Below are 10,000 nucleotides of genomic sequence, written 5' to 3'. Positions count from 1 at the left end.
CAAATCAGTTTCTACAGGACAACACATACCCACGGTCAGTACAACGGATAATACTTTTGTTTTATGCCTACATGTTAGCTTATTGTTGTAGCAGTTTATATGATCCTTCTGTTTTGTTTACTTGCTTATTCTATTTCTTGTAACATTTGGTATGCTACATATGGAAATAACTATTGTATGTGACTATTACATGTGACTATTACATGCGATGTGGGACATAATTATGTCATACGGTCGCAGGATATTTTACATTTATAATGGTTTTGGTATGGACATAACTGCCCAGCTGTGTACTATCCCTCACAATGTGGGACAGGTGGTAACCCTGACCATTGGCCTAGACTTGGCTATTGGCGGCGCGGTAATATGATGCGTTTCACTTCCACTTGGTATAACTATCAACACTGTATTAGAAAAGGGCACATGGTTTTAAATGTCATTTGTTCGAGGGATGGAGACTCGATATTCGCTAATGTGCATTTGTGTTTGCTTCTTAATTTTGTGTTCGCAAGAACTGTCTTGCATACTTTGCATACGTTTCAGTATCCACGGGCACTGACAGGTGTGATTACTATTGCAGGCCGACTGTAATATTCATCATTTTAGGTTGCACGTCAACAGCCAACATTTCCACCCCTCCTTGTAGCACTTCGACACGCCCCATGCACTCGCGCTCGTTTCCTATGCACGTGGCTGTGGTGGCAGCACGCCTTCATTAATATGCATATGGTGCTACTGCGCCATCTGTACGCCACACAGTCAGCACAAGCCTAACGCCGGCCTTGCACTGAGCTTCATGAATCCCGGGGTCTGTGTTATCTGCGTCACTGTGTATGATGTTAGCATCAGGATATGTGCACATGAATGTTGATAACATTTAGCATATTCTTATGACAAGGTCTGCACATGGGTATTTTACGATAATAAAACAAAAATATTAATGGCACACCTCCCTAGGTCACTGAAATCATGTCATAGTGCACAGAGGATTTAAATATAACTTCATGTGTAGCATGTGCAGGGTGGCAACATTAGTAGACTGACATAGTTGCCATTTAGGCAGGAAGGTCTCTGACAGAGTTTGTATTCCCTGCATGGTCATTTAATGTAATGATATAATAACCATTACTGGAACAACAATGACTGTTTGCTGGACTGCTGCAGACACAAACAGTGAACTAACATAGGTTGAAGAAAGGACAGACAGGGTATAAATTATAAGATGCTCTGTGAAGAATATTGATAATATGTGGCAGTAAATGACCATGACATTCAAAAGTTGACATCTGGCTGATGTCAGTGTCCATGCTGTCAAGAAGGCCCTGCCCTTAAACAAAGCTGAAGTTCTTGCAAGCATGTAGGGAGATGACTCACTTATATGTCACAAATGTTGTTCTGACTGCCTTTATCAATTGCATTAACTGCACACACAGCTCAAAGAGATATGGAAACATTTCTTTAAATAATGCATCAGCGTTGCTGGATTGTTACTAAGCATTGGACATTGCTCTTAAATGGAAGTGCACATGCAAATATACATTATCTATAAGCAAGCACCTACCCATGAATCTGTGCCTTTTATGATGTATGGCACACTGACAACATGTGCTACATTACCTGTTGAATGGAGATGCAATATGCACATTACTACCTGTCTAATTTATGGTCAGCAAAGGTGTGCATGGCAGCAGAACAACAAGTACACTCTGACTCAGCACAGCCTGAATTAGTAGCACAGATGGTTAAAGCTCAGACTATGAGCAAGGTGACCCAAGTTCAAATAGCAGTTCAGTTACTTGATGACAGAGAAAGGGAGGATAACTGTGCCCATCCTGGGGAGGAGGAGGAGGAGGGAGGTGTGCAAGCTTGGGGCATATTTTCTCAGCCTGATTCACCTGGTGGAATTTGGGTAAACAACAAGCACTTCTGCCTGCTGGTGATAGAGACAATTGAGTGCTGTTGGGCATTGCATGCCCCACTCTATGTGTAACTGGGTGGGCACAGGGTGGGAATAATAAGTAAAAATACTCCCATGACAGTAGTATAATTCTTTGGCTTGATCTCCTCAATGTCCCTGAATGTTGTTAGTGTAAGTTCAAAGGTGATGAAAGCATTCAACAGACCTAGTGATTAAATCAACACACTATAAGCATCTGATAATCAGCAATGAGGGATCCAAAACCGGCTAAAAAAGTTTCCATTCATTCAACATTATGCATTCTGATTTTTAAATATTTGTAATTTTTAGTATGCAGTATAAAGGATGCAGTAATGAATACAGTTTATCAGCCTGTAGAAGGATCTGAGAAAGACAACAGAATAATGTACAAAGGCAGAGTTGGTAAATAAAGCATTGCTTCAGTGCTGAGAAGTGAAACCCTATTAAGGGTGCCACACATGATGTTTTTAATGGCAGAATGCATGCAACAGGGCACATACAGCTACACTGCCACAGATGAGGTACTGTGGCCACTAGCTGTCATATGCTGGGTGTGGTACAGTTTCTATATCGGCTGCCTCAAAATGGTGCCATGCATGTCAGCAATGCTTTGGTAGACACATCAAATATGAATTTGATTCTATTGATCAGTGACACAATATTAATTCTTTGGAACACATTAGGACTGTTTAGCTGCCGAATGAGTATTATAAGTCACAAAAAAGTTATAGCACCTCAAGTGATTGACAGCTTTAAAAAACTGTTAGATCCACTATGCCACTATGCCTCCATGCAAAAGCAACAGCAGGCAGAACAATTTGCATTTAATAAACCAGCAGCTTTAAAAGCAATAACTAGATAGGAAGTGCAGCTACCATCGCGCAACACAGGTTATACTCTGTGTAGTATAAATTTCTCCAAATCATGGACCTGACGTAACCAGGGGAACAATACCTCAGCGAACAACAAACTTATGTACAGAATGTTTTATTGAGAAACAAATAACACCACAGCTATTTTCATTCCAAATGAAAGGGAGCTTTAATCAGAGTTGTGCAAGTCACTAGCATTGACTATCCATTAAATTAAACAATTACATAGTACACTAAAAGATTAATAACAATTATCAGCCAAATAATATTAATAAAAAAATCATTCCCACAATGGACATATCTAAAAACATTCAATTAAGCACTGAATTTAAAATAAATGTAATAGGAAATATATATATATATATATATATATATATATATATATATATATATATATCAATAAAGGCAGAATCTATATAAAAATATATATATATCTAGAAAAAAATGATTGCACAAATATACATATATCCTGACAACAGTCACATCCTCTTTGCCCTGATTTTTAAATAACTACTAATAGTCAATGACTCATTAAACCTGTGAAATTACATCTAATCTTAGTTTGGCTTGACCTGGTAGATACAATTGTGATACAACCTACATAGTGTATGTTGTTGTTTGTTCCTCATGTGCACACGTTTATGTGGGCAAAATTAATGGTAAATTTTGGGATCATATAAGGAAAAATATATATGAAATCAGAAAACATTGTTCCACCGATGCATTTATCTGTACAACCCTCTAGAATTTAAGGAATTATAATGAGAGGTAGAGTTTCATGAGAGGGAGACTGACATGTATTGTAAGCATTTTGTCAGTACCACTGCCTTCTACTACCTTAGCTGTTGTTTGCATATACTTAAGAGCACATCCATTATTTCTGAGTGACAGAGGAGTAACATCTCAACATCTGAACATGATTGCTTAGCACTAACACAGCAGCTTCTGTTCCAGCAGTGAGGCGTGAATAACATCTATGCCAGTTTGCTGTATAACTGTGATTGTGTTTTTAGCTTATATGTGGAATATGTTTCCATTTTTCATTCTTCCGCAGGTCCTGTTGTGGAGGAGAAGGCAATAAGGCCATGTTCACCTCTGTCTTTGTTGGCTGCTGCCTATGTTGCTGAGTCATGAATGGCCACTCAGTTTGTATCTCAGCACAGAAACCATGGTTCACTGATTCTGTGTCTGCTTCTCCTCATGGGTGAGGTAAAATCATTCAGAAAGTGGACAGCAGTCTCCATCAGTCTCCTGGTGGCAGCTGCAGATGTACATGACTGTGAGGTGTACTGGCAGCTGGATTCCCTCCTTCTCAATGTGGACAGATTTCTGGAATGACTGATGAAGTCATGTGATCACCAGGTCCCACCCATCAAACCAGCAGCAAAGCACCCATTCCATAACATCGCCACCCATGGGAGTAATACCTGGGTGCCTTTCCCTATGGCCCAGACTAGCATCAAACCATTTCACGATCCCATGATGGTGCTTTCCATAACTTAAGTCTCATTCCTCATTCCTTGTTCATTGTCAAACATTATGTATCAACATTTGTCCATCATCTGTATTTATCTATCCACTGTCTTCCCTTACTTTTGTCTGCCCCTACTACCAGGCCTGAACCCTATATCACATCCATTGCTATCCCTCACTATACTCCTCATCAATCCTTATTTTGTATAACTCACAAAAGGGAGTCTTTCTCAAAACAAATTACACTTCCTTTTTCTCCCACCTACCTTACATACACTATGGTTTCCCTTATGTGTTTCTCTCAGTTTGCTGTTCGTTCATTACCTACTTTCATACCTATCCCCATTTCCTCTAAATACATATGATGAACTATGATGAATTGCTATCTTGCTATACACATCCACACTGATGTGTCTGCTGCCTGCTATGCTGTGCTGCTTGTTCTAGATGAACACATCTCACAGTTATGTGTTGGCACATTGCATGTTAGTGTGCGTCACTCTCTTACTCTTACCTGCCACACCTGTGACATCCTTCACATTGTTGACACATGGTGCTCTAGTACTGCTCCCACAGTTATGTGTTAGAACATTGCATGTTAGTGTGCAGTGCTCTCTTACTCTTACCTGCCACACCTGTGACATCCTTCACGTTGTCGACACATGGTGCTGTAGTGCTGCTCTCACAGTTATGCACTGGCACACTGCATGTCAGTGTGCGGTGCACTCTTACACTTACCTGCCATACCTGTGACATCCTTCACATTGTTGACACATGGTGCTGTAGTCCTGCTCCCACAATTATGTGGTGACACATTGCATGTTAGTGTGCAGTGCTCTCTTACTCTTACCTGCCATACCTGTGACATCCTTCACATTGTTGACACAGGGTACTGTAGTGCTGCTCCCACTGAACAACAACCTAATGTTGCTTTTCCCATTATCGCTATACATCTTACTAATTTTTTGCTCTCTGTGCTGGCACTGTTCAATGCCTAAACACGTCTAATTTGCTATCAATCCTTACCTAATTATTTATTTAGTTGTTAATGCATATAATATTTATAATCACCAATGAGTATTGTAGCACTCTACTCTTTGTCTCAGTTTGACTTTCCTAGCAACACTGTGAACGATACCACAATCTAGATCTGAAAGAAAAAAGACTTTAAAGTGGATACATAATTAAGAAACCTACTACAGTCATTTCCATTTAGAAAGGGATACCATACGAAAGAGAACATCTGTAGGGAGTAAAAGTAAAACATATCGTAAATGTTTACTGCTTGGAATAAGCTAAGCAATGCAATTTGGTGTTTTTTTAACTTTTGCATTTCAAAGAGTGGGTGTAACACGGCTAGGCAATCATTTATACTAAATGCTATTGTGCATTTCTAACCCCATTCTGTGAAACACAGAAAGTTAAAAGAAGCACTGGATCCTGTTGGGTAGCATTTTGCTACTGCTGCCTATCAGTGAATCCCAGAGATAATGTCAGAAAATTAATGATACATTTTTGTTCTGACTCATTTATTAATAAAACATTTAACAATGTAACAGATTGTTTTGCTTTTAGATTGTCTGAAAAAGAAAAAAAGGCACAATGTAGTAAATGTCAAATTTAAAAGATTTCTTTCCATTTTAAGTTTTCTATTGCTTTTCTTTTTTTCAAAACAAGAGATACAAAAAGTTGTTATATATAACTTTCCTGCTGTAGGGAGAAATCATTGTATTATAAATCCATTCAGCTTAACGTTATTATATTGGTCTATGACAAAGCAGTTTACAAAACTAATGGGATTTAAACAAGTAAATATTAAACAAAACTCAGGAGTTAAAGTATGCATCTAAATAAAAGAAAGTAAATGTCAGTGTATAGAAGAAAACTTACAATATTAGTCAGTGCCAGTAGAACAGCAAAGCTGCTTAAATGAGTACAGTTGCATGTTACATATGTTTTGTTGGATTCTACTGTATAAAGGGAACATCCTTCAGTGGACCATTTACTTTTATTGTTGCCATCAGTGTCCAAAAAGGCACATTTAAGTTCTCCCTCACCATCTTCTTCAACCTGGTAAAAATAAATGAAAACTATGTCACAGTATAGCTTATGCATAATAAATAAGCTAACGTTACACAATGTTGCACAGAGTCATAAATTAATTCAGGGAATTAAATGATTTTCACTGGCCTTTAAGAGAAAGAAAATAACTAAACTGAACATCAAGCTGGCAATATATTCATCATTTCCAGAGCTATTGTTTCGGTTGTTGTCACTTTCTTTGAAGGTTGCAAAATGAAGGACTCTTCTTTCTTCCTTCTCCAGAAAACAGAACCATTGCCTTTTTTAGATTAAAGGTAAGCTACTCCTGAGACCCTAATACAACAGATGTTATACTTGTATGCCTTTTCAAAGCATTCATCTGATTTGCAGCAAAAATATTGATGTTTAGTTATTTTATACAGGGGACAATGACAAAATAGGGCTAGAAGAATAAAATTGAAACAGGCAGGGTCTCCAGGATAAGACCAACAGAGCTCTTTGTAGTTTTAAGTACAATGCTGCATAATCTGCTACCTGTCTGATTTAATGATTGTCTTGGGTGTGGCTTTTCAGATTCAGAACTGATGGCAGAACGTAAATTGCATAAAAAAAAAATAAAAAAAAAAACGGTATGTAACTATAAGGAATATTGCACTGGAAATGCAGAAACCAGAATGTTAGGAGATGAAAAATATGCGACAGTGTACAAAGGAAAGCATCTATCATTACAGAAGTGCAAACAGTTGTAAACAGCAGTACCTGGAAGACAGGTTAAAATAATGAGGTTGTAAGAGACTGGATAGGCTGAATGACCTTAATGGTATGATTGTCTAATTGTTTAACAATATCATTTAAAGTAGGATGGCTGCAGCTGATGTCATTAACACACTAGAATGTACATTCAGTTGGATCATTTCAGTGGCAGGTGTATGATATAGTCATTTTATATTACTGTAGAGAGGCTATACCAGGAACACTGTGCAAAATTCTCATGGCCAGAGCTAAACAAAGATATCTAAATATTGAGGCAGAGTCACATTAGCTGTATAAACTTAACTAAGAAATGTAAGACAAAACATATACAATCTGTCAGCAGCATTTAGATCACTATTCAGGACAGATGCAATAAGAATTATATAAATGAAACAAAAGTTCAATATCATCATCATAGATGGACAGATCTGATAAACATTTCAATTCAAACTGGTGCTCTGTGTCATAATTGGTAAGTATTTCTCCCTGAAGGTCCAAGCTACCTATTTTGTTCACAGGGAGATCGGCTCCACCAAATGTATTTCAGATTACCTGTTTTGGGTGTTATTAACAGATGCATTTATAAAAGATTGTATTACATGCTCACATAAAAGAGATGAAAGCATTCAAGGCAAGATGCATATGAATGATGTTGGAAATCACACACACACACACACACACACACACACACACACACACACACACACACACACACACACACACACACACACACCTACCAGTACTAGCAAGCTGCATGGGAAAGAAGGGTGCAGTTTGCAGCTGTCCTACTTCCACTGAACAGATTGGGGAGCAGGGTGAAGAAGCCTTACTTCCCCTGAACAGATTTCTACCAATGAAAAACACAGATGCTGGCTGTTGCTGTTGCCTAGCAGCACACACTTACTCTTTTTCTGCACTAGTGCTCATTGTAATTTACATAGCATGGAGTACATGATATCTGCGCTACATGATTTCCTAAATGATCAGTGCACTGGGCTGATTGTGGGCCTTATTAGAGTAGGGCTCGCCCTGACTACTGCATTTACATGCAACACAAAAACTCTCACAGCCTGCTAGCACACAACTGTGTTACCAACAGGCCACTGTCTATGAATCATGATGTGCATACATAATACACAAGCCATGCTGCAAGGATCTGCATACCAGTCAACTTGTCTGTAAATCACAGCCAATTCATCTTCAAACTGCTCTTCAAACTGCTGCTTAGTTATGACTTTTCATACGTTTTCTTAGGCAATTAACAATATTAGTAAAGCATCTTTATTAAGTACCTTTAAGATAAACATTTACTCAAATGGTAACATATTTCATTGTTCTTAGTATGATTAATTTTCACTATATTTTGTAACACAGAAGTGGTAAACATATGCTACCAAATAGTAAATTAATTAATGTAGACACTTATTCAATATATCTTTTAATACTCATAATGTAGTGGTACTTGCACCTGTAAAAACTAATAATTCATAGCATATCTTAACCATTCAGTCTCATAATTAGCATGCAAATATTTAAATCTACACATAAAGTTAAGTTTAAAGCAACACATTATGCAGATGAATAGTATCCCCATACATCCCTAGAAACACACATGTATAGTGGTTAAACAAGCCTTCTTAAATTTCTTTAACAGTTTTCATCCAGTCATTCTGTCTAAAATGGTCAGTAGCGATACCATTAAAATTTCATTATGTTTGGTAACATCTAAACATAAAATATTACCATATTCAGAATCTGTTGAATGCATGTGTTGGCTTACTTCATTTTTCTAACTTAAAAAGAAAAAGAAAAATAAATTGAGAAGGGAAATCCCATCAGATTGTATCATTGTTCTTCCAGGTTATTGCCCAGTCATAATGGGTAATACTTCACCTTTTTTCTAGCTGGAACGTGGTGGCTAGTATAATCACAGTCACAATTCAACGAATCAAAGGCTGTACATCCATTTAACAGCAGCAGAAATACAAAATGAAGTGTAATCCAACCATATAGAAGGTCCACGAAACTTTTAGATAACAGGAACGTTCTTTATTGACATGCAGTAAGCGCTTTCACCCAGATGGCTTCATCAGACTGTAAAAGCAGTAGAAGCAGTGACATCACTGACACAATGATAGATGTGAAAATGTTCATGAGGAACGTGCAATTAAAACTTGATTTTGGTATGTCGGATGTTGTTAGTGAACCCAGGAATCTATATAAACCTGTTAGTGTATATGTACCTACATTACACCCTGTTTTAGACACTTACATGAAGATGGTTGAACAAGATCTTTATAAGTACTATTACAATTCAGGGCACATCCATAACAATGGGAGAAAGAATAATTTAACAGTCAAACAAAGACAAGCTTTGAACAGACTGAGAAGTGATGAATCTATAATTATCACACCCGCTGACAAAGGCGGTCCCATTGTAATAATGGACCTAGAACAATATAAGCTTAATGTCCAGGAGATGTTGAGTGATACCAGGTATTATATGAGAATAGACATGGAAGATGTTATTACTAAAATATTTCGTGTTTATGATACCTTGGATGATTTGTATAGGAGCCATATTATTGAAAAAACTTTTATAAGTTTCTTAAAATTAATAAGCCATTAATTCCTGTACTAAAATGTCTACCCAAAATTCATAAGAGTCTTTTGAAACCACCACTGAGACCTATCGTCTCAGGACAGGGATGGTTGACACAACCTCTTTCATTGTTTATAGAGCAAGAACTAAGACCCATTGTAGATGCAAATGAAGTCATCTTAAAGGACAGCAAACAGTTTTTGATGAAGTTATATGAGTATATCAGTACAATAGATGAAAAAAGTGAATATTTTTTAGTCACGTTTGATGTGGTTAGTCTTTTTACAGTCATTCCGAATAATAGTGGGGTTGAATGTA

The sequence above is a fragment of the Protopterus annectens genome, chromosome 3.part0 (assembly GCF_019279795.1).
Source record: "Protopterus annectens isolate FY-2018-M chromosome 3.part0, PAN1.0, whole genome shotgun sequence".
Lineage (NCBI taxonomy): Eukaryota > Metazoa > Chordata > Ceratodontiformes > Protopteridae > Protopterus > Protopterus annectens.
Note: the sequence above shows the minus strand (reverse complement) of the source record.